Below are 27184 nucleotides of genomic sequence, written 5' to 3' on the forward strand. Positions count from 1 at the left end.
ACAATATTGAGATTGCTAAGAGAGCATCAATTGTATGCCATGCTTAGAAAATGCATTCGCTTTTAGACAAAGGTACATTACTTGGGGCATGTTCTTTCCAAGGAAGGCATACCAGTGGATCCATAAAAGATAAAAGCTATCATGGAATGGGCAACTCCTAGAAATGTGGATGAAGTCAGATCATTCATGGGGTAGCATGTTACCACAGGAGGTCCATTAGGAAATTCTCATGGATTTCCTATCCTATTACATCATTGTAGAGGAAAGGAAAGAAATTTGAATGGACAGAGGAATGTGCAGTGAGTTTTGAGTAGTTGAAGGAGTTGTTGACAAATTCTCCAGTTCTAAAGATTACAAATCCAGATAAAGAGTTTGTGGTATGTACAGATGCTTGTAAGAGAGGACTTGGTGGAGTCCTAACGCAGGAGGGACAGGTGGTATGCTACAAATCAAGGAAACTGAATGAGCACGAGAAAAACTATGTGACTCATGACCTTGAGTTGGAAATGATTGTCCATGCATTGAAGATGTGGAGACACTATCTTCTTGGAAGGAGGTTTGTGTTGATGAGTGATCATAGTGGGTTGAGATATTTATTTGACCAACCTAATTTGAATGTCAGGCAAGCTAAATGGTTGACCACGATTAGTGAGTTTGAATTCAAGATCAGGTACATTAAAGGAAAAGAGAACAAGGTTGCAGATGCTCTTAGCAGAAGAATACATGTGAATCACATAGCAATTATGAATTCTTATGGGGAAGATTTACATGATTGGATCCTACAAGCAGGACAACAGGATGGCATGTACCAGCAACTTAAGCACATGTTACAACAATAGGGTACAGGTGAACAAGATGTGGACTATCATCTCATGGCAGATAGTTTGGTCAAATTTAGGAACAATATCTATGTGCCAGACAATAGCGAGCTCAAGAAGCTTATCTTGAAATAACTTCATGTTAAGGCATACTCAGGTCATCTGGGATATTATAAGTCTCTAACAGTTGTGAATAAATTCTACTATTGGCCGAATTTGAAGAAGGAGGTAGTTGAGTTTGTGGCTAGGTGCTTGGATTGTTAACAGGTAAAAGTAGAGTGTAATCATCTAGGTGGATTATTGCAACCGATTCTGATTCCATAGTGGAAATGGGAGGTCATTTCCATGGATTTCATTATAGGTTTTCCGAGGACATCTAAACAACATGATTCCATCATGGTTGTGGTTGACAAGTTGACAAAGGTAGCTCACTTCATAGCGGTTAAGTCTACTTATTCAACTAGTGAGGTAGCACAGGTCTTCATCAGAGATATAGGAGGTTACGTGGTGTTCCAAAGAATATTATGTTAGACAGAGATGCCGAGTTGACTTGTAGGTTTTGGAAGGATTTATTTGCAAGTTTGGGTATATAATTGGCCTCTAGTACAACTTATCATTCGCAGACAAATGGACAAACAGAGAGGGTCAACAGGATTTTGGAGGACATGTTGAGAATGTATGTTATGCATCAACAATGAAAGTGGGAAGAGTATCTTCCACTGGTGGATTTTGCGTATAACAATGTGTATCAGATGTTGACACCTAATCATTGGGATTAGGTGAATATATGTAAAATAGTGTAAATAGAAAACAAGGAGAATAGGATTAAGAAGAGACACTGGGAGGTGAATCCCAAGAGTCCCTCCCTCCATGTATATATCCATGAGCAATATTAATTCAAAATCACAATTCACATTGTGGAGTTACCTCACGGCCTAACATGGTATTAGAGACAGCTTCATTTTTAGCTATTCTGCCCTTGTAACTCCCTTCTGCCATTTCTGCAGTCTTCCCCGTTTCTGTAGTTTGCCACATTCTTCATTCTTATGCTCTTTGTCCTCTGTGTTTTTTTATAATTTGTTGTCATATGCGCTTCCACACCACCGATTTTTGTTTTTAATGTGTGTGTTTTTATACAGTTCTCCCACTACTTAACCTTTGCTCTAGTTTCAAATCTGATGCAAGAGAGTTGCCACGAAATTTCCTTCGTTTCCTTCTGGAATAAGCCCTCATTATAACATTCTTTGAAATTTTATAAGAACACCTTGCACAACATGGAGGAAACTTGGAATCCAATCATAGTCTCGACAATGATAAAGAACTTCCTAACTATGGAGACGTAGTTTTTGAGGATTGGTTTCCTTGGTTGTACCAACGAATCGAATCTATCATTGAAGAGGAAGGGCGATTAAGGCTCATAGATGTTTGGAAGCTACCTCACGCAGAATATTTCAAGCATTTTATCTCTTGTTATAACGCTTCTAGCATCCCAACTCCTGGTTACTATTGTGAACTATATGGTATATTCATTGTGTGTATATTCACTTCAGCTGATTCCCACTGGTCCCTCTCCCCATTGCACAATGGAACTCCCATCCTTTTTAAACGCTGCCACACCACCACTCTGGTCCACTCCATAGCACTCCCATTCATATAATATCGTTGCCTCCTTCCATACTGTTGTTGTTGGTATCATCCATACCGTTCATATAATGCTACTCATATTACTTATTGCTGACATACATACCGCTAATATGCTCGACTATGTTAAACTCCATTGAACACTACTTGACCATGTTAAACTTTGTTGAACACTTTACCATACCACAATTTTCCACTATTTTAAAATCCAACTCCGTTAAACGCATACTTTATTACCGCTCTCCCCACCAGTTAATACTTCCCCCATACGTTGATAACTGTTGCAATATCACACCAGTCCCACTTGTATAATACCGCCTCCTTGGTATACGTTGAACCTCCTCCCCCATATAACACCCTCCCCGTATATCCCCTCCGCCATATAATACCCTCCCCACATACAACCTCCCCTTTATAACAACTGCCCCAAATATTACCTTTGTCCCATAAATATCATATTGCATTTTTGCCACCAAAGCTACATTTTTTGCCACTAGAAGTACATTTTTTTGCAGTATACAAATTTAAATGCACTCAATGATATCTATTGTTGGATTAGTTCTCTTTGGCAAAGAGAACCATCCTGCATGGTCGTGGAAGATAAAACGCACTCTCATTTTCAATGAGTCATGGAAAGGAGTTTGTGTGGAGAAGGAGATGACAAACCTGCAAAGCCCACCTCAGATAAGGAGATCTCCATTTGGGAAAACAAGAACAACAAGGCCTATGCCTTGGTTGTAGCATTTGTAAATGAAGAGGTGAGTCGCCATATTTCACCATTTTCAAATTCTTTTGAAGCCTTACAGAATTTGAAGGAACTCTATGACTCACACTCTAAACTTAAAGTTGTGCAATTCATTATTAAATTATTCAGTCTTGAATTGAAAAATGATGATCCTCTTACTTTAGCATCAGAAGTAAGATCTATTGTGAATGATATCAAAACCACTGATGTTCAAATAGACATTCCTCTTATAGCTTATGTCAAGTCACTATATCCCACGTATTCAAATTATCTTGAGTCATTACAAGTAGGTGGAAACCTCAAGGATATTACCTTTGAATCCCTTGAGAAGAAGTTTGCTGAGAGAGAGAAGGATTTTGGGAAGAAGACAACTCCTTAGTCTTCTAAATAAGTTGTATGTCTTGCACATATAGAGAAGAGTCATGCTCAAGATTCTTTTAGAGGAAGAGTTGGCCGAAGAGGTAGAGGAAGAAGAAATTTTAGAGGTTGGGGGGGCAAACACTTTGAAGGAGAAAAGTTTGATCTTCATTGCATACGTTGCAATAGAGATGGACATTATGCATCCACATGTAAATTACCTTGGCACATAATTAAGCAAGAAAGAAATGAAGCCAAAGGTAAAACCCATGACAAAGAGAAAGGTAAAGCACCTAAATCTGCTCATTATGTTATGGAACATTGTAATATTGGAGTAACTAAAGACTTGTTTAATGCTTCACTTGATTCTTAGAAAAATGATTAGTTGCTTGATTCAGGGGAAACTTTCCACATGACTTTTAGAAGAGATTTTTTTGAAGAATTTACGAACAATATTGATGGAGTAGTATACTTAGCAAAAAAAATCAAAACTCAAGCCATCAGGGCTTGGCACCATCAGGCTCAAATTGCTAGGTCTTCCAAACTTTCGTCTACATGATGTTTTATACCTCCTGGAGTTGATGAGAAACTTGTTGTCCTTGGTCCACATCCGCTAACAAGGACACTCCATTCATATGTTTGATGGAAAGGTTGAGGTCAAAAAACCATCTGACCACTCACTTGTTATGACGGAGATAGAAGAAGAAATACTTATGAAGTTGCAAGGTACCTCTGCTCATGCACAAAACTTCTCATATAGTTCTCATTATGATGAAGGTACATTTCCATCAATTCTTTTATGGCATGCTAGATTTGGACACTTGAATTATGACAACCTTCGTATGAGGAAGAAAGTGGTGTTACTGGGTTGCCTACAATTCCTAGGAAACTTAAGCAATGTGATGCTTGTCTTCTAGGAAAGCATAACAAACAATATTTTCATGATTCACATTCCATAGCAGATAGAAAACTTGAACTCATTCATTCAGATCCTGAGGTATGTCTGGACCTTGTTGCTACTGTAGTAGTGGTGGAGGTGGCATCGATGCTACAGGTGGCACCCGTGTTGGTGCAAAAATAGTAGTCCTTGCTCTGACCTATCTCGTAACCCAAATACCTTACATAGAAGGCCGTATAGCATCACTCACTGCCTGATAAGTCGTTTGACTATGAGATTGCATACACGATTACTCGAGTTGAGTCTTTGCCACCCTTAGAGCCTTGTTACCAATGTTACTTCCACCCATCAGCTAGGAATATGCAAGGATCTTATCCATAGAATTTGATGGACCTCTTTACCTATGACACATGCATGGACGCCGCCATTCCCATTCCATCCCTCAAGGCAGGCAAGCAACTAAGAGTCTTCGACGAATTGAAAATCTAGTCAATAAAATGGTAACTAAGTTTCAGTTTGTGGAAGAAGAAATAAATGACATACATACCCTTCTAGTACGACTAGAAGGTTGAAGCCTTACAAAATCTTCCATTTGTTTCGGACCCTTACCCATGAAGTGCATTGAGGGAGGCATCTTCTTGGCTCACCTGCTTACCTTTTTTATGCCTGCTTTATTTATTTATTGATTGATTGAAAAAATATTTGAGGTGGGGTGGTACTGTTAGCTCCGCTATGCAACGTTGATTTTCCAAGGTCAGAGGAAAATCTAGTCTGTGCGATGGCATCTTCAAAGGAACTCATAGCGGTCATTTTCCCCTTTTTCCTCCATCCTGCCTATCCTCCTTCACCTCCGTTCCCTTTGTTTTTCCTCTAAACCCTGCAAAATAACCCCTTTTAGCTTTAGCCGCAAGCGCAAAGCCCAAACCCTCATAAAACCCTGCCATACACCCCCACGTGCTAGCTAAAACCCTTCATCGTTTCCCGTCGTTGATCTTCTCTCGCCGATCTAACGGCTCCCGTCGCGCCCGATAAAGCAACCTTCACGATCATTCCTCCGCCATCCGATCATTTCCATGAAGATCTGACAGCATTCACTTTCCTCACACCCACAACTCGATCGAACGTTAGTGCGCGATGAGAGCAGTTTTTCTCTCTCATCCGCCGCTACGTGTTGATCGTCGAGTGGAATCGCGTGACTTCCGGCTTTTACCGCTTTACGCCCGAAAGCAGTGCAATAAAAACCATTACCGCCCATCTAAACCACTCGCCCTCATTAAACGACCGCGCAGCTCCACCGCCCGATCACTGTTCGATCTGTCTGCCAAAGATCCAACAGCCCTCATTCATCCCGCTCTCACCTTGGCCTATAGCCTCCGTCGAGCCATCTCTGCCATCCGTTTCCTCGATCTGACAGCCATCCTTTCCGCTCATCCAACTTGTTCACTCGCCCATGAACTCCACATCCTCGACCACTATGTTGCTCGAAGAAGGAAATGATCAGTTTAGCCAGTACCAGTCATAGTCATTCCCCAACCACCATATTTAACAAAAGGCATGGCCAAAGGGGAAAAAGGACGAGCACGACTTTGTGATTGCATTTATCAGTTATGGAGCTTCACTGGTACGAGCACTCCAACTGCCTAAGAGGACAGCACAGCACCTGAGCAGATCGGATTCATCCACTGAAGCAAGCAAGCATGATCAAAGACTCCATCAGGTAGTTAAATGCGGTCGGTGGTCAATTATGACCCTTCCATACCTAAAATGGCCAAGTGCCCTTGTAATGTAAATCTATAAAGACCCAGAAGAAGGATGTAATAAAGGGTGGATGGTTGGCATTTTGATGTAAGGTTCAACTTCTGGAGACTGTAGATATTTTGACACTTGCAGCGTCTCGTCTTCATTTCAGCTAATACAAGCTTCTTTTGTTGTTAACTGCTCCCTTTCCATTTTCCCCTATTCTAAGTTGTGCCTGATATGTTGTGTTCATAAGCTCTTGATGTTTAGCATTAGATAGTTGTCATCCTATCTCTGTGTTAAAATCTTGTAAGCATCATTGAATAGGTGGTCCAGGTTTCTTTCTATCTAATGCAGGAGAGTTGTCATCCTGTCTTTGCATTAGTAGATTAGATTTGCAGACTTCTTTACTGGTTGTAGCCGGAAATCACATGGTCTTGTGCATTTGCTATTGTGGTCAATATTCTCCATATTCACCCAATCTCTAAACTGTGAGTAGTTGGTGGTCTAAAGCCTTGTAGTCTATGGGTGTTCACGCATGTCTGGAGTGGAACAAAGTAGAAGGGTTATCTGGCTTAGACAAGCAGCATTCCTTCCATTCATTCATTGCAACAATAGTTGAATTTATATGTTACTAGGCATCTCCGAGCTACAACTTAGGAGAGTTTCTTGGAATCCTAACATAATTAGCGCTGTTGCCGGGGAGAGGAGATTGAAGCTCAGCTTCCCTGGGAGAACGACACAGATCCAGCTTTGATGATAGACAAAGTCTGGACATATTTTTGGTTGTAATCATCTATCTGGCGACTCTATTGGAGGACCAACCTTTTGGCGACTCCACATTACAGTTCTGGCTCAGTTTGTGAGGCATACTCGGAGAAATCCTCAGAAATCACCAGCTAACCCAGTGCCTGACCCTGAGAAGATTGTTAAGCATAAAAAGATCATTCAAAAAGGAGCATCAGGATCAGGTAAGCCTAAACAATCTTATGTATCTCTGCAAGAAAGGCTTGTAATTGAGCATGTTCATTTTGAAGATATAGAGCCTAGCATTGTCAGTGAAGAAATACCCTCAAAGATTCATAAAGCTCCTTGTTCCATAAGTTTCCCCTTTGGATCTGAGTCCAAAGAAAACCTCCCTTTCAATCCATCGGTGCCCTTCTGCCCTGTCATTCAGTTCTCAACCTTCTGTCATCCAAACGACCAGTACCCCTCCATCTACCCCAGTCATGGCAGGCCCACAGGCACCCACCAAAATGAAAAGGATCATAGCTGCTAGGTATAGACCCCTGGTTCTGCCTGTTCCTTTGAATGCCATGCCTACAGGAGAGTATCAGAAATACATGCCTAAGTTCACTGGTACAGAGGGAGTGACAGCTGAAGAACACCTTGAGTCCTTTTATAGTTATGTTGATAATCTAGATATTAATGAAGATGATGTGTGGATGAGGGTTTTTGTCCAAAGCCTAGATGGACAGGTTAGAAAATGGTTCAGAGAATTAACCCCTAGGTTTATAGCAGACATTGAGGCCTTAGATGATGTGTTCCTAAAGCATTAGGGGGATAAGAAATATCTGCTCTATTATCATACTGAATTTGGGAACTTGCAGAGGAAAAATGGTGAGTTGTTGTCTGATTTCAATAAGAGATTTAACCGCATGTACAACAGAATGCTAGCTGAAGTGAAACCCACCCCTACTTCTGCTAATATTACTTATGTCAATGCCTTCGATTCTCGTTTCTATTTACTACTGAGGGAGAGAATAAGTGCTTCTTTGGTTGATATGCAAGATGCAGCCCTGGAAGTAGAATCAAACATCATGGATACATAAAGGCTCGAAGGTAATTGCTGATAGGAGAAGATGGAGGGGTGAGCTCTCATCATCCTCAGATCCTAAGATTGATAAAATGGCCAGGATGATAGAGTCATTAGCCTCTGAAGTTTCCAAATTAAGGGTTGAGCAGCATTCAGGGAAAGGACAAGCTCCTCATACCTTTGCTCTTCCAAATCCAAATCCATATCGAGGAGAAAAGGAGCAGTTGTAGATTTTTCAAAGAAACAAAGACCAAAGGGTGAAGACCCTTCTTTAGAATATAATCATGAAAGAAGAGAAATTTGAAGAAGAGGATGAGGTCCATGGTATGGAAGACAAGGGCAGTGCCCCTTTCTTAGCTAAAGCTGCCTACGAGATGTCATTATCCAAAGGCCCTGCTCATAATTTTGTTGTCCCTACAGAACAACAAGCTTATAAGCAGAAGCAACTAGCAGCAGATCCCATCATCCTCAAAGTTCCAGCTATAGAGGTAAGAGGTCTTGAAGGTTCCCCTTCTTCTTTCAGTTTTCAATCAAAAATTCAAAAGCCACGAATACCTATTCCTCTGATTGAACCAACGAAGAATGAGTCCTTCAAGAAATCCATCCTTGAAGACCCTGAACCTAAAGCCAACCCAGCTTCCAATGACTATGCAAATCTGTAAATTGACCAACCTGCTGTTATCCCCAGCCCAATGATTAAAAAGGGTGAAGTCAATTCCCCATCATCGTATGTTTCTCTGTCTGTTCAAGAGACAATCCCTCATATTTTCCCCCTAGATGCTGAGGCCAGCCATAACTTAATGCCCAAGGCTGATATTGATAATCTCAGTCTTGATATTCCAAAGCCTGCCCAGGTGGCCTACACATAGCTTGAAAGGGCAGTTTTCCAGATCACAGAGGAAGAAGGTGCACAAATTTGGGACACATCCTTGGATGGGGCTAGTTATAAGCAAGCTACAGAAGCAGGTGAGGTCTTTGTGTCCCACACACAAGAATACATTGATTCACCATTTATATTAATTATTCAGACCACAAAGGACACAGCCGAGTACACAACAGCCCTTGTTATTCAGCAGGTGTACAAAAGCTTCCACAAAGAACATCCAAGAATGAGAGCATACAAAGAGGGGGTGAAATACAAACCATCTCTACTTGATAAGGTCAAATGCCCTAAAATTTTCGAGGTAGATGATCAAATCAACCCGATTTTGCAAATCTTTGATGAATTGGCTGACATGCATATTGACCAAGAGAAGGAGACATTTCATAGAAAGGCAAAGAGGGTAAATCTTCAGTATGATGATTGTTTTCTCCAATGGGATGCATTGAAGGAAAGGAAGGGAGGTCCTGGTAAAATAAATGCTCTATGGACAGGATCATTCGTCATCGCCCAAGTCCAGGGAAACAATACTCTCATGCTGCAGAGTTTGGAAGGAAAAACAATTTTGATGGCCCAGTAAATGGGCAGTTTTTGAAGATTTATGTTGTTTAAGCCCTTTTAGGCCTCAGCATTGTAAATATGTTATTTTTATAGGTTATAGTATAGGCTTAAATAGACTCCATGCCCAATGGAATACTAGGCAATGTTTTTAATCTTGTTTTTATGTAGAAGGCAGTGGTCTATGGTTCTTGAGACCTCATAGGGAGGATCTCATCCCCAAAAGGAGCCAGTGTTAGCTCCGCTGATTTTCCAAGGTTAGAGGAAAATCTGGTCTGTGCGATGGCATCTTCAAAGGAACTCATAACGGTCATTTTCCCCTTTTTCCTCCATCCCGCCTATCCTCCTTCACCTCTGTTTCCTCTGTTTTTCCTCTAAACCCTGCAAAATAGCCCCTTTTAGCTTTAGCCCCAAGCGCAAAGCCCAAACCCTCATAAAACCCTGCCATACGCCCCCGCGCGCTGGCTAAAACCCTTCGTCATTTCCCCACCGTTGATCTTCTCCCGCCGATCTAACGACTCCCGTCGCACCTGATAAAGCAACCTGCACGATCATTCCTCCACAGTCTGATCATTTCCATGAAGATCCAGTGGCATTCGCTTTCCTCGCGCCCACAACCCGATCAAACGTTAGCGCGCGATGAGAGCGGTTTTTCTCTCTCATCCGCTGCTACGTGTCGATCTCTAAGTGGAATCACGCGACTTCCGGCTTTTAACGCTTTATGCCCGAAAGCGGTGCGATAAAAACCATTATCGCCCACGCTCGTTAAACGACCACGCAGCTCCATTGCCCGATCACCGTTCGATCTGTATGCCAAAGATCCAATGGCCCTCATTGATCCCACTCTCACCTCGGCCTATAGCCTCCGTCGAGCCATCTCCGCCATCCGTTTCCTCGATTCGACGGCCATCCTTTCCACTCATCCAACTCGTTCACTCGCCCATGCACTCCACGTCCTTAACCACTCTGTTGCTCGAAGAAGGAAATGATCAGTTCAGCCAGTACTAGTCACAGTCATTCCCCAACCACCATATTTAACAAAAGGAATGGCCAAAGGAGAAAAAGGATGAGCACGACTCTGTGACTGCATTTATTAGTTATGGAGCTTCACTGGTACGAGCACTCCAACTGCCTAAGAGGACAACAAAGCACCTGAGCAGATCAGATTCATCCACTGAAGCAAGCAAGCATGATCAGAGACTCCATCAGGCAGTTAAATGCGGTTGGTGGTCAATTATGACCCCTCCATACCTAAAATGGCCAAGTGCCCTTGTAATGTAAATCTATAAAGACCCAGAAGAAAGATGTAATCAAGGGTGGATGGTTGGCATTTTGATGTAAGGTTCAGCTTCTGGAGACTGTAGATATTTTGACACTTGCAGCATCTCGTCTTCATTTTCAGCTAATACAAGCTTCTTCTCCTGTTAACTACTCACTTTCCATTTTCCCCTGTTCTAAGCTGTTCCTGATATGCTGTGTTCTTGAGCTCTTGATGTTTAGCATTAGATAGCTGTCATCCTATCTCTGTGTTAAAATCTTGTATGCATCATTGAATAGGTGGTCCAGGTTTCTTTCTATCTAATGCAAGAGAGCTGTCATCATGTTTTTGCATTAGTAGATTAGATTTGCAGACTTCTTTACTGGTTGCAGCTGGCCATCACATGGTCTTGTGCATCTGCTGGTGTGGTCAGTATTCTCCATATTCACCCAATCTCTAAACTATGAGTAGTTGGTGGTTTAAAGCCTTGTAGTTTGGGGGTGTTCACGCATGTCTGGAGTGGAACAATAGAAGTGGTTATCTGGCTTGGACAAGCATCATTCCTTCCATTCATCCTTTGCAACAATAGTTGAATTTATATGTTACCAGGCACCTCCGAGCTACAACCTAGGAGAGTTTCTTGGAATCCTAACAGGTACAATGGACGGAAACTGATCCTCATAGATGGTTTGGGCCAACGGATGGATAGAAAAATCAAAACTCTACCTATGACTCTTCCTAGACAGCGACCCTACACCTCGACCCTTCGCCCCGAAATTGAAACAACCATAGCCCTATACATCGACTACTGCTGAAAGGAGAAAGGATGGTAGGAGAGCAAATTTGATAGCTTATTAGCATTTCTTATGATTATGCCACTCAAAAGGAATCCCCCCAAGGACAACATCCTTCAGCTGTGTTAGCACCAACTAACTCATATCAGGTTAGGTTTTATTAGCAAATTTGTAATGAATGAGATATAATATATATGTCATTATGCATGAATGAATTATTTCATTCAACAATACATATATCATATATGTCATTATGCATGAATGAGGAAGAAAGAAAGAGAATACAAGGAAACAATTCTAAAGTGATAACCTGGCCTTATCTTTTGCTCGTTGCCGTGGCCAGAGAAGACCTGGAAAATCACCTTGAACCCATGCCAATCCGCAAGCCGGAGAAAACCACCCACCCAAATACGCCCGTACCATTGCCCACAATAAAAGCCTTGAACCCATAATGAGAAAGTCACAAGAAAAGCCAAGATTAGCAAGACGAAGAGAGGCAATTTAGCTTGTGAGAGTAGGACCCCGCCTGCACCCTACCATTAAATGATGCATTATTCGTTCGATCAATTCAATCCTGACATCTTCGTTTCCCCGTTCCCCCGTAGGTGTCCCGTATGCTCATCCTTTAGGCCACTAAAATAATTGTTTCATCACCTGAATCTCCCCCTTTTGCATCTCATTAGACCAACCCACTAGCCAGCCTTGTTTCATTTGTCTCACCACACATTCTAGGAAAACGTCCTAGCAACACTGACCAGCTTCGTTGGGTTCTTTCGACAAGCCCTACAGTAAAAACTACTAGTCGCCCAGGTATTACCGTATGGACCACCTTGGATCCTTTCCAATTCCAGTACTTATTTGCATGGTTCCATACCCGCCTGCCATCACCAGCAAAAGTAGAACCAACTAAGGCTACGTCAGTTGAGAGGATAGAGACATGACGAAACGAAGTGGAGTGAGCGACAACGAACATCAATTTTTAGGGAAGAAAAGAAACTTCATCAAAATCTCTCTTTGTCGGTTGTGGGGTAAGGAACAAATGAAGTGCCCCCATTATAATCCCAGTAAGAAGCAAGAGCCCTAGCGAAACCAACCCCAGTACAACTAGTCCAACCACAACAAAACAATCCATACTAGCTAGGTAGGTGCTCATAGCACTTCACGTTATATACGTTGATTACCCATTTTAGGAGCTTAGGAAAGAAAAGGCATGTTTAGAAGTTGGATGAGGAGCTTGTTAGCTTGTTAGCTTAGGAGATGGTTGAACCCGAGGGCTAGGAGAAATAAGGGTGAAAGTGCTTTGTGACATGCCTCCATGGCTTCCTAAAGAGTGGAAATGGATAGAGAGAGGTTAAATTTGAAGATATCTAGGTATACCATTTGGTATTTATGTCTCCCTAGTTAAAATGTGGGATTGGGTAATTAATAAGTTGTCTACCAAACTTGAATACTGGAATTCCCAAGAGCTATCCCTAGTTGCTAAGGTTCAGGTTGCTGGGAAGATTATCAGCTCAATGTTTTATATATATTCCCGGCCAATCAGATGGTGTAGGTATAAAGCACGTGTGAGGGGAGGAGGGGCAGATCAAGAGAGGCTATGGATCTTCTGTTCTACTTTCTCTTTTCAACACATTAGGAGGCCTTCTATACTAAGGTTGGCTTCTAACAGGCTTGTTTTAGGCTCTAGGGGTAGGTCCCACGAAGGGGAGGGCAGGTTGCTCTTGCTTTACCTTAGTAAGATCATTAACCATAGACTTCAATAGCTTAGTCACTTCCTCCATGGTCATAGGCTTTTTAACAGCAGATGAAACCTTAGGCTCTTCTCCTCTCCTCCTATCAGAGTCTTCTTTTATTTCAGTTAGACTACGTTCCTTGAAAAGTTGCACCACCTATCATTTAGGGAATCTGAGAGGGAAAGATCAGCGAATAAGACAGTAGAAGACCCAACAGGGAGGGTAGGCAAGCTAAAACGTATAGTTATGTAATAGCAAACAGTTCTTCCCAGTGATAGTATCTTTCTAGGTGGTCCCCAACCAGATGCCTAAAGGGGAAGGGTTAGGACCAAAGTAGCTAGCCAAGGTGAGGCCAAACCCGACTAAATATAAGGTAAGGTAAAGCTTAGGTTAGGACCAAACAAGCTAGGCCCCACACCAGATGAGTTATGTAGAATAAATCAGTAGAGCCAGTAAGCAAGGTTGGGTACAACCACTTTTGAAATAGGAATGCCTATAATAATCTAACCCAGCGAGCCTATCGGTTCAGGCAATATCGTGTTCCCATCGTGTACCCATCGATTAAGATAATATCATTTCTCTAGCCCTACACAAGATCCAACAAAAGACCAAGGTATTTCTTCTCAAACTGTTGTTGAAGCTGCTTCTTAATAGATGAATTTCAAGCCATATCATCACTGATTAGGATCATGTCATCAACATAAAGGAGAAGAATGACACGACCACGTGAAGAAGTAGAAATCAACATTCATTTACCCACAGCACAAAGAAAGGCGCTCATAGAATCCATTAATTCATTCAAAGCATGCACCTAGTTAGCCTCATGTCAAGGCATTGGGTGTTGGTCCTTTAGTATTTATTTCCTACGAAACCTTCCTAATTCCATCCATCCAAATTATGCGATATGAACCCAGTTAATCGCTTGCTCATTCTTACTGGCGAAGGCAATCGCTCTCCCTTAACCCATATCAGCCCAATGCCCGTCCCTTCTGCAAATGGAAATAAATATATGATGACATTTATTGATGACTACACCAGAATGTGTTCGGTTTATTTATTGAAGAACAAATCTAATGCTTTTCAAACATTCAAGAAATTTCATGCATGGATTGAAAATGATGCACAATCTCATATTGGCTCTATTTGCGTTGATAATGGAAAAGACTACACTTCAAATGAATTTGAAAACTATATTTTCCAGCATGGGATCAAACATCAAACAATTGTGCCTTATAATCCCCAACAGAATGGAGTAGCTGAAAGAATGAACAGGACAACCTTAAATATGGTATGTTCCATGATGTTTTTCAAGAATGTAAAATTGACGTTTTGGGCTGATGCAGTTCTATGTGTTGTGTATATAAAGAGTAGATGTCCATCTAATGCTATTAGAAACAAGACTCCTTATGAAATGTGGTATGGCCACAATCCTTTAGTATGCATCTCAGGGTCTTTTGTTCCACCTGTTATGCCTTGATACCAAAGGAACAAAGAAACAAATTTGGTGCAAGGAGTTGTAAGTGTATCTTCTTGCGGTATTCAAATACCTCCAAAGCATATCATCTCTATGATGAAGTTAATAAGAAGTTTGTTGTATCTAGAGATGTGATCTTTCTTGAATCTTCCAAGGCTTACGATGTTATTGAGTGGCAACTTAATTGCTTGGATAGATTCATACATGCAAATTCCTTTCAAGAATTCGATAATCAGATTCCACATCTTGAAGGGGGGATTCCTATACTGGATCAATCTATGGAATCTTCTTCTGAAGCACTCTCTCCCCCAAATGAAGCTCTAGCCACTGATGACAATTTGAGTGATGTGATTAACAAAATTGGGAGACTCAATCTTGATTCAGTACAAATTCAGTCAATTGAATAGCCTGGGCCATCTCATAAAGGTCCTCCAAAACAGCTGACAAAGACACTTGAAAGTGTTCATCTTGATGAGGTTGGAAAGACAGGAACAAGAAATTCAACTAGGCAAAATGGAGGTGATGTGGACGATTCTAATTCACCTGTTGATATGGATGTTTCTTATGATTGTGAACTGAATTTGTCTACAGATTTTGAACCAAAATCCTTCAAATAAGCATCTTCTCATGATGAATGGAAGGAAGCAATGCAGAAAGAGTATGATGCCTTGATAAAGAATGGCACTTGGAAGCTGGTTGTTCCTCCATTGGGAATCAAACCAACTAGCTGGAAGTGAGTCTACAAGAAAAAATATAAAGCTAATGGCTCATTTAACAAGCAGAAATCCAGGCTTGTGGCGAAAGGTTTTGCACAAAGGGAAGGGGTCGATTATGAGGAGAATTTTTCGCCCACAACAAAATTGGCTATCATCTGGACACTCTTTGCCTTGGCAGCTCAGAGAAGTTGGAAAATCCATCAAATAGATGTAAAAACTGCTTTCTAGAATGGAGATCTGAAAGATAATGTTTTTATGTCCCAGCGAGAAGGATTTGTTGTGAAGGACCAAGAACACAAAGTATGCAAGCTTGTGAAATCCTTGTATGGCCTCAAGCAAGCACCGCGAGCCTGGAATGAAAAGTTAACTGAGCATATTCTGAAACTCAACTTCAAACATTATGATCTTGATGATGCAACTTTTTTTGTCAAGAAAGCTAGAAAAATAGTTGTATATCTTGTGGTGTATTTAAATGATCTTTTGATGATAGCGAACAATGAGAGCTACATTGTATCCATAAAGAAGGAATTGAGGAACAGTTTTGAAATGGTTGACTTGGGCTATGTTCACTACTATCTTGGTAATGAGGTAACTCAACATCCAAAGTTTATATTCCTCTCTCAGAAGAAGTACATTGGAGATCTGTTGAACATGTTTAGCGTGGTTGAGTACAATCCTTTGACTTCTTCAATGGAACAGAACTTGAAGCTCAAATCCATTGAAGGGAAATAATTTGAGGATGCAACAAAGTATAGACAACTTGTAGGAAGTCTAAACTACCTGACTACTACCAGACCAAACATCTCATTTGTTGTTGGAATTCTCTCCAGGTTTATGCAAAAGCCTTGTCACGGACATTGGTCTGCTGCAAAAAGAGTTCTAAAGTACTTGAAGGGAACTGAAGACTTTGGACTAAAGTATACACAGGTGGGCGACTTCAGCTTGACTGGATACTTTGATTCTAACATCGATGGAGATAAAGAAATTGGGGTATCTACTTCAAGTCATGCTACGAGTCTTGGATTAGGAGCTATCTCTTTGAGGTTACACAAACAATCAGTTCCAACAAATTCCACAACAAAGGCAGAATATGTGGCAGTAGCTGAAGAAACAAAGGAAATTGTGTGGATCAGGAAAATTATGGAAGATTTGCAGGTGAAACAAGTGCATTCAACTCCACTCATGATTGACAACACTTCTGCAATAAAGTTGGCCAAGAAAAAAAAGTTCCATGATCGAACAAAGCACATCAATACGAAATACCATCTAATTCAACATCATGTTGAGGCCAAGACAATCCATCTATGCCCTTGTTCCACAAATGAGCAGATAGCAGACATCTTCACCAAAGCGCTTGGAAGAAAAAAGTTCGAAAGATTCAGAATGATGCTTGGGCTCACCAACATCCCTTCAGATTAAGGGGGGGAATGTTGACACCTAATCATTGGGATTGGGTGAATATATGTAAAACAATATAAATAGAAAATAAGTAGAATATGAATAAGAAGAGACACTGGGAGGTGAAGCCCAAGAGCCTCTCCCTCCATGTATATATCCTTGGGAAATATTAATGCAAAAACACAATTTGCGTTGTGGAGTTACCTCCTGGCCTAACATCAGGAGTCACTAAGGATGAGTCTGTTTGCGATACTTTATGGGTAGAGTTGTCATACTCCCATCAATTGGAGTGATCTAGTGAACAAAGTATTGATTGGACTCGACATGTTGGTAGAGATGGAACATGAATTGCAGATAATTAAGAAGAATATAAAGGTAGCATAGGACATACATAAGATCTATGTCGATCAACACATGTTGTTTAAGGAATTTCAGGTTGGGGAACATGTGTACTTGCACATCAATCCCAAGAAGTGCTCCTGGAGGATTGGATCATGTGTGAAGTTAGCATCTCGGTATTGTGGGCCTTTCAAGATTCTTGAGAGGATTAGACTAGTAGCCTATTGACTTGCACTGCCTCCGATACTGAAAGTCCATGATGTTTTCCATGTGTCATTACTTAAGAAGTATGTGAAAGATGTTGATCATGTGATTGATCGGTCTGTATTGCAGGTGGAGCTAGAAGGATAATTCCAGCCCAAACCTCAGTGCAATTTGCAACGGAAATATCTCATGCTTCAAAATCGAGCAATTGAGCAAGTTAAAGTGTAGTGGAAGCACTTTGGGCCCAATGAAGCTACATGGGAGATGATTGATCAAATGTGGGATATGTATCCTTCTCTATTCATTGGTTGAGTGGATGTGCTTTGATGTATGTTTTGATGTTGTGTTGTGGTTATGTCTATATATGCATATGTTGTAAATATTATAAAGCTCCATAGGCAACATGTGTTTACTATTTTATAAGTGTCATTGAACACTAAGGATGGTGTTCCCCCAAGGGGGAGGGTTCTGTAACAACCCTGATTAAAAATACATGTAATAAAGTTAATAAAGGAAAAATAAGACCAAGGTCATGGGACACGTATTCCAAGCTAAATGTTGGGAAAAACATCCTAGTGGGTGTTCATTTGGTTTATTATGGCTAAGAAAATTGGCAAAGGCATTGAAAAGGCAAAGAGACATTAATTTGCATTTATTTATGAAAATAATGGAAAATAGGAGAAAAGGAAGGTGAAAGGTCACAGGTTGCATGTGAGGAGGAAATGAAGGAAAATAGAGTAAATTGAAGAAAATAGAGGCCTCATTGATAAAAAGGCTTATGGGGATCAATTCACAACCTTTTTATCGGTTCAATTTTGGAGCTCTCTCTCTATTCTCTCTCTCATACTCTTGCATACTTAGAGCATTCTTGGAGCACTCTAGCATTGGAGAAAGGAAGGCAAAGGAAGGACAAGAAAGCAAAGGAAATCAAGGGTCAAGCAAGGAAGAGTTGGATCAAGCAGCTACAACGGGATTACTTGCAGATATCGAGTTGCATGTATGATTTCCTTCCTTGTTTTGACACGCATGGTACATGCATGTGTGTATTTGGTTCTCTTGTTGTCATTGACATGGGCTTTTCCACGTGTGATGGTTTCAAATTTGCCTTGCCATTTCCAGATAACCATGGTGTGATGGGGTTCTTTCAATTGGTTGAACTTTGTATTGTCAGATGGTTTTGGATCCAGATGAGGTGGTCTCAAGAAAATTCCCAAGGACATAGGAATCCCTTGATCGGTAATGGCGGGATACATAGTAAATTTTGAGGGTGGAGATAGGAAAATTCCTCAAGGTATTGTTGATTAAATCCGGAGGCATTCTTGCTTGTTTAGGGCCTAGTGATCCCCTTCTATTTGTTTATTGTATTAACTAGAAGATCTGAGAAGAAAATATAAAGCTTGTTCAACCCGAACAATCTTTGCTCAAGTACAATCTCACTCACTACTTCACAAACCAGCTCAAGCCATACTTAGCTTGATTGGATACTTTGATTCAGACATCGATGGAGATAAAGAAACTGGGGTATCTACTTCAGGTTATGCTATGAGTCATGGATTAGGAGCTGTCTCTTTGAGGTCACGCAAACAATCAATTCTAGCAGATTCCACAACAGAGGTGGAATATGTGGCTGCAGCTGAAGCAATAAAGGAAATTGTGTGGCTCAGTAAAATTATGGAATATTTGCAGGTGAAACAAGTGCATTCAACTCCACTCATGATTGACAACACTTCTGCAATAAATTTGGCCAAGAACCCAAAGTTTGATGATTGAACAAAACACATCAATACAAAATACCATCTGATTCGACGTCATGTTGAGGCCAAGGCAATCCATCTATGCCCTTGTTCCACAAATGGGCAGATTGCGGACATCTTCACCAAAGTGCTTGGAAGAGAAAATATTGAAAGATTCAAAATGATGCTTGGAATCACCAACATCCCTTCAGATTAAGGGGGGGGGGAATGTTGACACCTAATCATTGAGATTGGGTGAATATATGTAAAACAATGTAAATAGAAAATATGGAGAATAGGAATAAGAAGAGACATAGGAAGGTGAAGCCCAAGAGTCTCTCCTCCATGTATATATCCATGAGCAATATTAATGCAAAAACACAATACGAATTTTGGAGTTACCTCCTAGCTTGACATCGAGAGTCACTGAGGATGAGTCCATTTTAAGGTACTTTATGGGTAGATTTGTCATACTCCCATTACTTGTGGAACATGCCCTCTTCTCAGATTCAGGTTGGTTTTAGTTTTCAGAATCTGTCACACCCCTTTTCCCCATAGATCTATGCTAGAGCACAGGGATTCCTCCTGCCATTCAGATTGCTGTGAGATTTTTTCAATTTCTTGAACATACAGATTTTGTATAAATGAACGGTTGTGTGTAGGCCCAACAATTGCAAGTATTTACTCTGCAAGATGTTGGGAACGAGAATAAAAGAGGAGAAGGGGAAGTCAAATTACCTTTGTCGGCAGGGGCAATACCTTCCATTTCATTCTTAGATCATAGTCGGCCTTCATATTCAACTATGAAATTTAAAGTAAGGAGTTGCCGCAATGCCTCCCCACCATGGCGTAGTGATAACAAGGATGGCCATTACATGTTTGAACTTGGAGAGAATTTGATGCCTCAATGTAATAACATATATTTCACCTCACTATTATTTATTTGATTTTCGATGGGTTTTTCCTAAATGTTAGTCTGCCATCTCAGCAAGGGTTTTTAGGTTTACTGTTTGATACCACAACCTAGTTTACAAATAATCCTTTTCCTTGATGTATTTTGCTCATATGTCTTCCGCTCTATGCTCTGCAGATAAAATACTCAGTAAAATGGGGCAAGGTAAGGATCTAGGAGACATTGTATGTTGGATTTTTCTTGTTATAGATCATGTATTAGATGAATTTTGTTTTGATGGGAGTATGGCCAATATTTGTAGGTAGATTTGGGCAAGTTTTGGAGGGTTGGGACTGAAAATCGAAGGGTCTTGTAGCTATCAAAATCATTCATGGCTTGAAAAAGTACCCAGAGACAACAATGATTGAAGTTGATGTCCTTCGTTAAGTTGCCAAATATGACATAAGTAGCACACGGTATGAGGAAGTATTTTAATTTTCTACTATGCATGTGTTATTTTTACATGTAGAATTTAATAGATGAGCATGTTGGGCATGTGACCCAACTTGCCTGGATACTTTTTTTATTCAAAATATACATGTAGTACTTGTAAATGGTTGTCTGAAATGTATGCCATCTCCCCTTACAATTGTGTGCAGATGCTATGGTAGTTTTTGAAGGCCACCGATGAATGTGACTTCCTCAATTCTGCCTAAATCACACACAATGTATGTGATTTAAATATCAGAAGATCATTTTATAGTAATCTTGAAAAAAATAATCTTATGTATATAAACATTTGTTGTGGTCTTTTATTTTAATGTTGGCATTATTTATTAACATAAATATATTTTGCAGTCGTTCTTCAGAAAACTTTGGTTCTTCTTGAAATTTAGTATATGAGGACAGAACGGCATCAAAATTTCAGGGTTTGGCCTTGAAATACTAGACTTCAGTTCACCTTTCCTGCCATTGAGACAAAGATGAGAGTTTACCCTGTTTACAAGGAAGGAGGGTCATAATTCAAAGATTTTTTGGTCTGAGTTGTTCGAGGTTTATAAAATGTGTTACTATTGGCGATGGAGCTATTGGAAAAACTTGCATGTTGATTTGCTATACAACCAATAAGTTCCCCACAATGAGTGCTAAGGACCCTCTTGTTATCTACCTTTTATTTTGATCTATATGTGCTTTTTGGTTGGATCTTAGATGCTTTATGTATGTTGCTAGTTGTTTATTTGAGCTACAGGTTGTTTGTTAGAATGCACATGACTTGACCATGTAATTAGTTTATATAACTGTGTTGTAGGATTATGTATCCAATGTGTTTGATAATTTCAGCATCAATGTACTTGTTAATGGCTCAACTATAAATTTGGGCCTGCGGGACACTACAAGTAACACTCTTCAACCAAATTACATCCTTACATCATTGAAATTGAAGTATTTTTAAATAAATGCTTTTATCTTCTGACCAACAAATGGGGGAAAAAGATCTTCACTCAGTCAAACAAAATCAATGCAATGCCATTAATAAATCACAGTAATAACTATTAATGCCCATGAAGCTGAATACGTAATCAACTTCTTACATTACTGAAATTTAAGTATTTTGGTTATTTAAATATTTTTATTTTTGCATCACGTAGAAAGCATAAGAAAAAATATTGGTTGATAGCCAATTAGGCCAAATTTAAGGTGATTTATGTACTCCTTTGGCCCAAATCTTCAATCACTTCTTACATCAAACAAAATTAGACCACTGCAATTAGTAAATCACAGTCAGAATGTCCAAATTAATGCCCAGGAAGTTGAGCAGGTAGCCATCAAGATGGAATTAATTACAATAAAAACACATGGTTTTTATGAGTCGAAGTGAATCCCCAAGTTTGACTCTGTTCTTGGAGAAAACCCATGCCTAGTCGGTTATGCCAAATATAACTTGTTCCCAATTCATATTTTCAATTTCTATCCATAACTCTCAAAAGTCTCGAATTTAGCCCTAATAATACTTATAGTTTCCACCCATAAGTGTCAGAAATTAGATTTGGTGTCCTGTTTATTAAAGGCATTAAAAGAACAAGAAAAAAAACTAATTTTGTTTATTCTTAGTACAAGACAAAAAAATAAAAATAAAAATAAATGATAGCCCTGTCAACTCTCAAAATCCATGGCATTTTGTAATTATGATGATAATCATTATTGGCAAATTTAATCTATTTTTTAACCTCATTTTCGGACAAGGTTTGTGATTATCTCTTAAAGGAAATTCCATATTTGTCATCGTAGATCAAACAACCACATACAACATCATTCATCTATTCTTATAATAAATCCAAGTGTTATGGATCTAGTGTTTTTCATAGATCATCATTTATCTATTTTTATAATAAATCAAAGTCTTTTAATGTTTTAATTATAAAGAATAATAAAAATTTGTCAAATTAGAATGGTTTAACTTTTCAATTATGCAAGTGAAAAAGTCTTAATTGAATTGGAAGTGTAGGCTACCATTTTATGGAAAAGGTTGTCATCATAATATGCTTTTTGCTTTACAATAATGGAATATCATATGGATATTCCAAAAATAGTAATAATAGTAATAATAAAGAAATCCAAAGCCTGAAGTAGAGGCTTGGTTTTTATTATTTCATCTCCAAGCCTTGCACGATATTGATATTTTTGGCAATTATTATTGCTTGCATTTTTATGACATGTCATGAAGAGCCAACATGTTGGATTAGCTACTAACATTTCCACTGAGTTGATGGCCCTAAAGTTTACACTACAAACTGCCAAAGAAAAAGGAATTACAAATACGCATATTTATGGTGATTCTTCTCAATCAACTGGACGATGAGGGTGTTCTTAGTGAAAAAGTACAGCCTTTTACCACCTTTTTAAGACATCAAAAACTGTTGCCTTGTTTGCAGGGAGTAGAATCATGACGCAGACAAACTCTCAAAACCTGAAGTGGAAATGGATAGAGGATCTTGATTTTTTTTTTTAAGACTTTGGAAGGATACTCTAATATTTCAAGACCTTGGCCTGATATGAATTCTACAGGATGACATTCTCTCGAAGTACATGTTTTCTATATTTTCATTTTTTATATTTGTTGATGTGCCTTTTCTTGCAAAATAGTTTGATTCCCTTGTCATTCTTTTTTAAGGGGAATTTTGGGCTATAAGCCGTAGGAATACCACAAGCATATGTAGTTGTAATTTTGTTGTGGTGCTATATACAATAATGGTTTGACTATCGGAATCACACTTGCATCATCAGTATTTTGTAGCAACTTATATCTTCAATTTTTTTTGTTCACAAAGGCTGAGTACTCTGCATTTCGTATTTGGTTGTTAGTGTCTATTTTTAAGGTTGTGGATGGATGTAAAAACAAGTTTTTGAGAAGCTTGGGCCAAGCTTATATGATTTCCTACAGAAAAAACAATTACCGCCCATTTCCCATTGAACTTGTATGGGATGTTGGAAGGCAACTATTGGAGTCTATGGCATGTGTGTAGAACTTGAATCTTGACATATGCATTGGGAGGGCTGAAACTTATATTTTTATTTTATATTAAATGCTTGTCTGTGACTCTGCTTCATCGGTCATGTTAACTCCCAATTTATGAGACTGGATTGTCATGGGCCTTTTTAAGGGTATTAATAATGTCTATCTAGGGTTTTCTTCTCCTAATGTTGCCAATTATGTGTGGCAAATATGCATGAGTTGAAACTCGTTCACACAAACTTAAAGCCTGAAAATATACTTTTCGTTTCTTCAGACTATGTGAAGGTTCCATATTGCAAGGTAGTTTGTCCGTGTTTTGTGTTTAAGTGATTATGATTGAAATTGTATTGGTTGTCTTAACCTCTTTATGTCAATGAGGGCTACTTACTTTATAATATTTGGTTTATAATGTTTTTCCTACATCCTTCAGGTAATAGACAGAGTTAGGGTTCTATTTCTCTGTTCTTCTTCTTTCCATAATTACTCCAACATTACTAGCAAGAACCCCCTAATTCATTAGGGTGATAGTATCCTGCCAAATTCTCACCTTGCAACGGTCAAAAGGTTGATGCTGACACAATTTGGCAATCCCCTATTAAGAATTTCAAACAATCAAGTTTGGTTTAGGGTTTCTGTCATATTTAGAACTCCTCCTGCTAGATGCCCTTTGGTATTGGGATGCTATAAATTTATTTCCAGTATCCTTACATCCAAGGAAGATGAACACTTAATCAAAAGTAGTTTTAGGTCTTCGTCTAGGACCAAAAGACAATTCCAACCTAAATATCTCTTGTACTCTCATCCCTGAGACCACAACAATGGGGTCATGTGCTTTCAAATAGCTTATAACATTTATCCCCATATATGATACCATATATTACCTCCAATTACAAATTAACCTCTTGCCCACAAAAAATATACTATCTTGTATATTTGTAAAAATAATATTATAAACTAGCATTATTATAACAAGTGCTTGTCAAGTAGAGTAGCTAGTCCATCCAAAATTGTTAATAGTTGGCTAACTAGAATTACACCACAGGTAAATATTCAACCAAATACATATGACCAATTACAAATTTAAAATAGAGCAGGGAATCCAAAACTTTAAAGCCAGTAGGACTAGTAGTTGATGTAGAAATTTTGAATAATATAACACTTATTCACAGAGACTATCCTGACTATACATTATTTGCGGAATGCATGCATAATACATAACCTCCTCTACTATTGATCATCAATTTACAGTATTCAGAAACAATCGCATACGCACATTGAAGCATCAATCACACATATCAACACAGTATATCACGGGGAAAGCATACAGCTGAAAACCCCCAACTATCTGTATATTATATTGATTGAGAACATGTAACAATACATAGTACAATATTCCTCACAATAACTCAGTACTATCTCCACCTATTACACACAAACTAGCTCAGATCTGAATCAATCACAGGTTCAAATCTTCTCCACTGCTTGCCTGCCTCCACTGCGCAATCCTGCATGAGAATGGCTGATCCAAACTCGTATTTCCCTTGGTTGAACCACGCAATCCTCATTGGCATTACTCAATCCATTGGTTGTGCAAATCTCATGCACAACTATAGTCACAACTGACAGCTGTCTTGCCCTTTCACTCACCTCTAACACTTGTCTCCACTAAACTGTCCATGCACTGAGTTAACTGATGTATTCTTTAGTTGCTTTATGAGTTAATAATTAGTGAATTAATTAATAATTAATTCACATCACTCATCACTAGTGTATTCTGCAGTTATACTAAATACAACTAGTTCAACCAAGTCAAACTGAACACAACTCCATCAACTCCACCAAACTCAATCACTTGAGTTCTAACTGAAGTGCAGCATGCAATAGCTCAACTGACCCATAAGAAAAGTGTATTTCCTTCTGGCAGTTTCATGTGCCACATCCGTAGCTTGAACTGAAGTGCTCCAAGAGGATAAGATAATGTTTATAGTCCAAATATTATTATGAGCTAATAATATTCGACTGTTCTATTTTTAGCCTGGCAGTCTAAAAAAAGAATCCGCCCATATGTCTAAAAATAGAAGTCCATCTATTTTTACCAACATGACCAATCATCCACAAATAGCATCCTGCAACTCATAGACCATGATCCATATGTCTAAAAATAGACATAGTCTAAAAATAGACTTTGCACCAAAAATAGCCTGCTGGCACACTTAGTGAAGGCGACTCCTTTCTACTAAGCTCCATCATCTTGTTGCATTTTCAACACTCCCTCTCAAGAAGATATGGATTATCTGCAATCCCTATCCTGCAACTCTGGAATGTTCTACATGCAACACATTTGCCAAGTCCGCTTGCTCCAACAACACTTGGAACAAAAACAATCCCAACTGACCACTCTGTTGGGCTAGGAACATACTCTGATGCTGAAGCTCTACTTGCTGCTGACAAGTGCTCCCTCTCTGACATCTGCGCTACTGCAACATCTCCATGCATCTCGCACCATTGCACACTTCTCTGTGCCACCTAGCACTGTGCAAAGCACTTGTGCCTCTCGCATTGTTGCAGCCTACTAGCTATGCGATGTCCTGGGATTCCCCACACTGTCACTCTCTCTGCCGCTTCATCTTCATCTGTCTCTACCCAATTAGTCAGTTCCTGCTACTCCACATTGGGGCTCCCATAGTAAGGTCTCATCCAAGAGGTTGGGTACCTCAAGGATCCTGCCCCTCCTCCTTGGGACAATCAATCCACATCACCCCACCTCCTACCTGGAGGTATGGCTGCATGTGATCCCTCAGCCCACCTGGCTCGAAGTTTCCCCCTACTGGAAGTCTCTGCATGAGTAGATTTCTCTACTCGATCTCCTCTCAGCTTCCCTTGTTGTGGCTGCTTCACAACCTCCTGAAGCTGCTACACCAATTGTGGCTCCTCCACAATCGTCTAAGACTTCTTCTGGCTCTGCATGTTGAGAGGTAATATACGCTCCCACTCAACCACCAAGTCTCCACCAGTTGCCTCGCTGCTCAAGGCTTTCCATGCATCTTGAACCTCAAGAGCATACAGGTTCTTGACCCATGAACCTGTAAGGACCCGATTCAGGCAAGTGTAAGGACCCGATTCAGACTATTTACATATTTTTTTATTTTTTTATTTTTTTAACAACAAATACAACCAGAAAAGAAACGCATTGAAATTTCAAATTTATTTAGCACACACATTCCTGACACTCATTTCAGGAAAACATATCATAACATTTACATAAGTTTAACTAAGATCAATAGTAAAGAAATACATGTGTACCGTTCACCAGAAGGCGAGACTCCGCTTGCTCTGCTATTACTGGTATTCCCTTGTAGCCGGTCACCTCCGCGAGTGAATGATGACGCACTTGATCCGAATGCGAAGACCCACTGGTTCACCTCCTAGCCTACTCCTTGGGTACTCTTCTTCCCCGCGGACCCCCGAGCTGCAATGGGGTTGTACAATGGAGGAAAGCACTAGCTGGTAGAGGAGAGCACACCTTGGCTCAAGAGTCCCCTCTCTAAAATCCTCTACCTCACCAAACTCACTATAGCTTCGTAATCACTGCTCTGACATCATCTCATCCATCCAACAATAGGGTTCCCAAAAAGTCCCCTCTCCCATGGCTTGCCCCTTCTTTTATAGGAGTCCTCAT

At 39.8% G+C, this 27184-nt stretch overlaps 1 pseudogene; it reads left to right on the forward strand.

Annotated features, from left to right (window-relative positions):
- The first annotated feature begins 19591 nt into the window (after nucleotides 1–19591).
- Nucleotides 19592–23835, forward strand: LOC149233087 (serine/threonine-protein kinase AFC2-like; annotated as a pseudogene).
- Nucleotides 23836–27184: the final 3349 nt, after the last annotated feature.

The sequence above is a fragment of the Pinus tabuliformis genome, chromosome J, assembly GCF_031772625.1.
Source record: "Pinus tabuliformis cultivar Carrire ecotype Pingquan chromosome J, CPIR1, whole genome shotgun sequence".
In the NCBI taxonomy this organism is placed as follows: domain Eukaryota; kingdom Viridiplantae; phylum Streptophyta; class Pinopsida; order Pinales; family Pinaceae; genus Pinus; species Pinus tabuliformis.